We start from the raw sequence: 5,248 nt of genomic DNA, 5'->3' as shown, positions 1-5,248 counted from the left end.
TTTAATTTTTTTTTTTTTTTTTTTAATTCTGGAAAACAAGAAATACAATTATACAGATGTATAAAGCCATGTATTGAGGGCAGGGAAGTTATTGAGAATTAAGAATTATGCAAAATATATTACCCATAATTCTCTGCACACTATCACCTCCCCTGGTGAAAGATGTACATGTGTGTAATTGTTTTATCCAGCCTTCAGGCTGCTGTCTTGAAATGTATAAAGTGTTTAAATGCAGTAAAGCCAGCAGGTGATTCCAAGGTTTCAGGGCTGGCTTTACTTATTGCCTGCTAAAAATGGATATCTTTCTGCTTTAGAATAAATAGGCCCCCCACTGAAGGAGCTCAGTTAATGCGACTGTGTCCTTCATATCTTATGTTATATTTCTTTTTTTTTATCTCTTTTTTTTCAAAGCTGTTGTTGAATGACCAGCGATTAGTGAGGTGCCTGTAATTATACAAAGTGGCCTTGTCTATGTCTGCACACCAGCATTTTGAGGACATTTTGAAAAATTGGTGGAATTTCCTTTTAAAAGAGCTTTATTTGTTGCAAATGAACCATGGGAAACAATTTCTCCATTGCCCTCCGTTCCCCTCACCGGCTGAGTACGTGACAGGCTTGCAAAGCATTTAAGGTGTTGATGTGGGTACGGGGTACGGGGTACGAAATCTTCTTTGGAAAGAAAAACCTCTCCAACTCTTACACTCTCAAACACCGCGTTTACGCTCTTTTATTCCTGAGGGTTTGAAAGTATGTTTCAATAACAGAATGTGACGTTGGCGGCTGTCTGAGATACTATGTACATGTGTGTAATTGTTTTATCCAGCCTTCAGGCTGCTGTCTTGAAATGTATAAAGTGTTTAAATGCAGTAAAGCCAGCAGGTGATTCCAAGGTTTCAGGGCTGGCTTTACTTATTGCCTGCTAAAAATGGATATCTTTCTGCTTTAGAATAAATAGGCCCCCCACTGAAGGAGCTCAGTTAATGCGACTGTGTCCTTCATATCTTATGTTATATTTCTTTTTTTTTATCTCTTTTTTTTCAAAGCTGTTGTTGAATGACCAGCGATTAGTGAGGTGCCTGTAATTATACAAAGTGGCCTTGTCTATGTCTGCACACCAGCATTTTGAGGACATTTTGAAAAATTGGTGGAATTTCCTTTTAAAAGAGCTTTATTTGTTGCAAATGAACCATGGGAAACAATTTCTCCATTGCCCTCCGTTCCCCTCACCGGCTGAGTACGTGACAGGCTTGCAAAGCGTTTAAGGTGTTGATGTGGGTACGGGGCCATACCTAAATCTTCTTTGGAAAGAAAAACCTCTCCAACTCTTACACTCTCAAACACCGCTTTTACGCTCTTTTATTCCTGAGGGTTTGAAAGTACTAGGTCTATGTTTCAATAACAGAATGTGACGTTGGCGGCTGTCTGAGATATTATTCTCCTCCTGTTTGAAAGCCTTCTCCATCTTGCCTGCATGAGGAGAACTCTGATCTCAGCACAACTTCCAAAACAAGCGAAACCACATCTCAGCGAATCCTTTTTCAACAGCCTGAATCATTATCCATTTAACCCTGTGACTTCCCTCGTTTTTTATTCTCTAGCTCGTTTGCTCAAATATCACCATTTTCATCCTCCAGTTTTAACAAATGATTGTTCACAGAGGCAGCGTGCAAAGTTTCAGATGACTTTTCGGAACAAGCTGCTGTGATACTTCGTATGCAATAAGCTTTAATGGATCTATAATGCGATCTCCAATTCACTCGTCTGCTACTTGTAGAGTTCACAGAGTTCAGTGCTGAAGTAAAAGTGCATGTTTGCTTTCCAAAATCAAGACGTCCATATTATGGATGAGCCAGTGCATCATTAAACACGTTCTGCATGTCAGCAGAGCCTGATGTGTATAGATGAAGAAAGGTTTTTTTAAAGATGTTTTGAAGCAATATCACGCAAGAAAGAGTGCTGTTTTTCCAAATATCAGCTTGGTTGTGATTTGGCTGTAGACACAAGGCAGACTTGTTTATTTGATCATTAGATGTCGATGATTTCTCAGAATTCTTTGAATTGAAAGTTCAAAAGAACAGAACAGAATATATTAAAATCTTTTGTAACATTATAAATGCCTTTTGTTGTCACTTTTGATCAATTGAATGCATCCTTGCTGAATAAAAGTATTCATTTCTTAAAAAAGAAAACACAACAAACAACAAAATATTATTGTATTAAGGTTTCCAGCAGCACAACTACTTTCAATATTAATAATAATCAGAAATGTTTCTTGAGCAGGAAATCAGATTTCTGAAATGATTTCTGAAGGATCATGTGACACTGAAGACTGGAGTAATGATACTGAAAATTCAGCTTTGCATCACAGGAATAAATTACATTTTAAAATTCTTACAGCTTTTATCTCATCATATCTCCACCCCGCTGTGCTGCATTGGTCATGGTAAATGAGATTTCTTCCGATTTGAGTGGTAACATCCAGAAAAGTGTTATGCAAATATGGAATTATTATTATTAAAGTCTTCTGTCAACATAATACTCCCATTATCTATTGGGGTAGAGACACCAAGGCCATTTTAATATAGTTTAATATCTACACTTATGATATAATATGCATATGAATCACTCTTATTGGTATACACTGTAGAGAGAGAGACTTCTACCAGTGATTTAGTTTGATTTGTTTTGTTATATTTTTCTACAATGTGTTTTTTGCTGGAGTCAACGTGACCCCGAAAATAAAGATCCCAAAAAGAGCGGTTTAGTAGCAATGCCATTGAAAAGCCATTTAAGGTTCCTAAAAGAACCATTTGTTTTAGTGTGAAGAATATTTTTATAATCTAAAGAACCATTTTCCACTATAAACGTTAAAGGTTCATGAGGAACATGAGGGTTGATGTAGCTTGTTTTAAATGCCCAAAAATGAAAGTTTTACTCCATAAACAAACCTGATGCGCAGCTTCTGCAGATAAATCACTCTAAGCTTACACTCAGGTGGCCTCAGTAAGGGAACATCTCCTGAAATGAGAATAATAGTGAGGTCATCTCAAAGCAGGCAGATAGGGATGGCTAGATCTTACTGATTTGCTCTATACTGTGGCTAAAAGAGCTCTTTTCCATATTGAGTTCGTATCCTGTTGCAGAGAATTACCTCATTGCTTATTCTGTCAGCACTTTTTTGGTCATTCTTTCTTTTTCTCCAGCTCTCTTTTTTTCACGGACAATGATAGAGCAATCATTTGAAGGCATGCTCGTGCTGATGTACAACATATGCCTCAATGCACATGTTCAGAGGGACAACATCAGAGTGAAACCAAAGGCCATATTCATTGTTCAAATATTAATGATCATTACACTTTTGTTATATGTGACTTTCATAAACCTGAAAGGAATAGTTCATTGAAAATTTTAAATTCATGTAATTATAATTCAGTATAGTTATTCATTACTTACCCTCATGTATTTTTTATGCATGCAAAAACACTAAAAAATTATAATGTATAAAACTATAATGTTCTGCTCCATTGAGCTGAACCTGAGAATCAAATCAGTCTGATTTGTGAATAAATCATTTTCACAAAGATTCACAAATCATTTAACGGCTTTATATTTCATAAAACGTTGAATAGTCACAGACTACTTTTATAATGCATTACGGGTGTTTTGGGTCCTACGTAATGCTTGAATGCTTTAGTCTCCATTTATTGTAATTACATGGAAAAGATCAACCAATGCCTTCATCAAAATTTCTCCTTTTGCATTCAGGGGAGGAAAAGAAGTGTAATTTGGAACGACATGTGGGTGAGTAATCAATGACATTTATTTATTTACTTACTTATTTATTTATACTTCACTCATTTAAATGGAGCAGGGAAAACAGAAAGGTGTTTAACTCCCACTATTCTGCTGCTATACTTGATTTAAGATCTCAAACCGAAACCTGTTACACCACTCTGTTATTTATCAATCAAGAGCCAATCTTAGCTCCCCTTTCTTGTAAAGATCAACAGTAGCCAGAGAGCGATACCAGTAGCTGATGGTGGTGATAAACCTGTGATCTGTGGAAACATGGTGCCCCACTGTTACAGCAATGAAGGCGATTGGAGCAGATAAGCCATTATACCAGCCTCGGCTTGTCAGCTGTATTGTGCTCTTCCTCATAAACCTATTCAGTGATTAAGCACCTGTTTGCAAAGTCAGGCTCCAGGAAAATACGCACACAGGTGTCAGACAGCCGTACAGTAACAGCCCAGTTCGCAAATGTTTTTTAAATCAGTGGAGTCACGATCAGATGGAAACGACATCTTAATTTGTAGAATGTCATACGGCATGACTACATCAAATAAAATGTAGTCTAATTATCTTCACTGAATATTGAAGTTGATTATCATTTTGAGTTTATAATAAGGACTATTATTATATTTACAATACTATTCAAATGTTTGGGTACATTACGTTTTTTTTTATTTTTTAAGAAATTATCATTAAATTGTTTAAAAAAGACAGTGAAGAATTTTTTACAGTAGATGATTTGACAATAAGTGTAATAACATTATTTTACAGAGTTTTAGGCATGTTGGTGATTTTCATTGCTACAGCTTTGGTGATGTTGAGATATGATATACCCTGCTCATCCAATTTTAAAAAGACTTGATAAAAAAAAAATCCTGTTCAGAATAAATCCACAGGGGGCATTTTTACAGAAGAGATTTTAGTTTGTTCTCCCTTTCCTGGAACTCTTGAATACCCTTTTTACTGCTGCAATATGCTTGAATGTTTTCAATTAGCTTTCAGTGAAAAATAATAATATTTATCCCTTAGTTTTAGAAAATACCCTATTTTTTGATAATATATTGAATTTCCTTTTTGCTATAGGGAACATGGTCGTTTTGGTGGGTAAATATCACATTTACGCATACAAATAGAAGAAATGCAAACCCTCCTTTTACTACTGCATATATTTGCTTACAAATACAGTACTTCAAAGAAAAGTAGAAAGATGGGAAACATATGCCCCTCATTTTCAAAATATTTACTATTTTAGTGCTGTCCTGTTTTATATTTTTGTTATAGTCCATTAAATTTCAAATCTTGCTTTTTTATGGCAGTGTGGTTGATATGTTCCCTGTCTAACATTGTACATGTGCAATAAAAATGCAGAGTGTCTAATAAAAAAATTAAATGCCAGTAAAGACATGATTAATAAATGTATCATATTTATCAAATTGATAATTTAGTAATAATAAAT

At 35.3% G+C, this 5,248-nt stretch overlaps 1 protein-coding gene and 1 long non-coding RNA gene across 3 annotated transcripts in view; one reads left to right on the top strand and one right to left on the bottom strand.

Annotated features, from left to right (window-relative positions):
• Positions 1–5,248, top strand: part of LOC107702856 (uncharacterized) — a 102,410-nt gene that overhangs the window by 17,153 nt on the left and 80,009 nt on the right. For both annotated transcript variants that reach the window (XR_001635795.1, XR_001635794.1), the window contains exon 2: positions 3,766–3,801. This is a non-coding gene — a long non-coding RNA (uncharacterized LOC107702856). The remainder of the gene's footprint in view (positions 1–3,765; positions 3,802–5,248) is intronic.
• LOC107702835 (beta-1 adrenergic receptor-like) overlaps positions 1–5,248 on the bottom strand; it is a 21,480-nt gene that overhangs the window by 10,200 nt on the left and 6,032 nt on the right. The window lies entirely within an intron of this gene.

The sequence above is a fragment of the Sinocyclocheilus anshuiensis genome, unplaced genomic scaffold, assembly GCF_001515605.1.
Source record: "Sinocyclocheilus anshuiensis isolate Anshui unplaced genomic scaffold, SAMN03320099.WGS_v1.1 scaffold366, whole genome shotgun sequence".
Taxonomy (NCBI): Eukaryota; Metazoa; Chordata; class Actinopteri; order Cypriniformes; family Cyprinidae; genus Sinocyclocheilus; species Sinocyclocheilus anshuiensis.
Note: the sequence above shows the minus strand (reverse complement) of the source record. Positions and strands in the feature narration are given on the sequence as shown.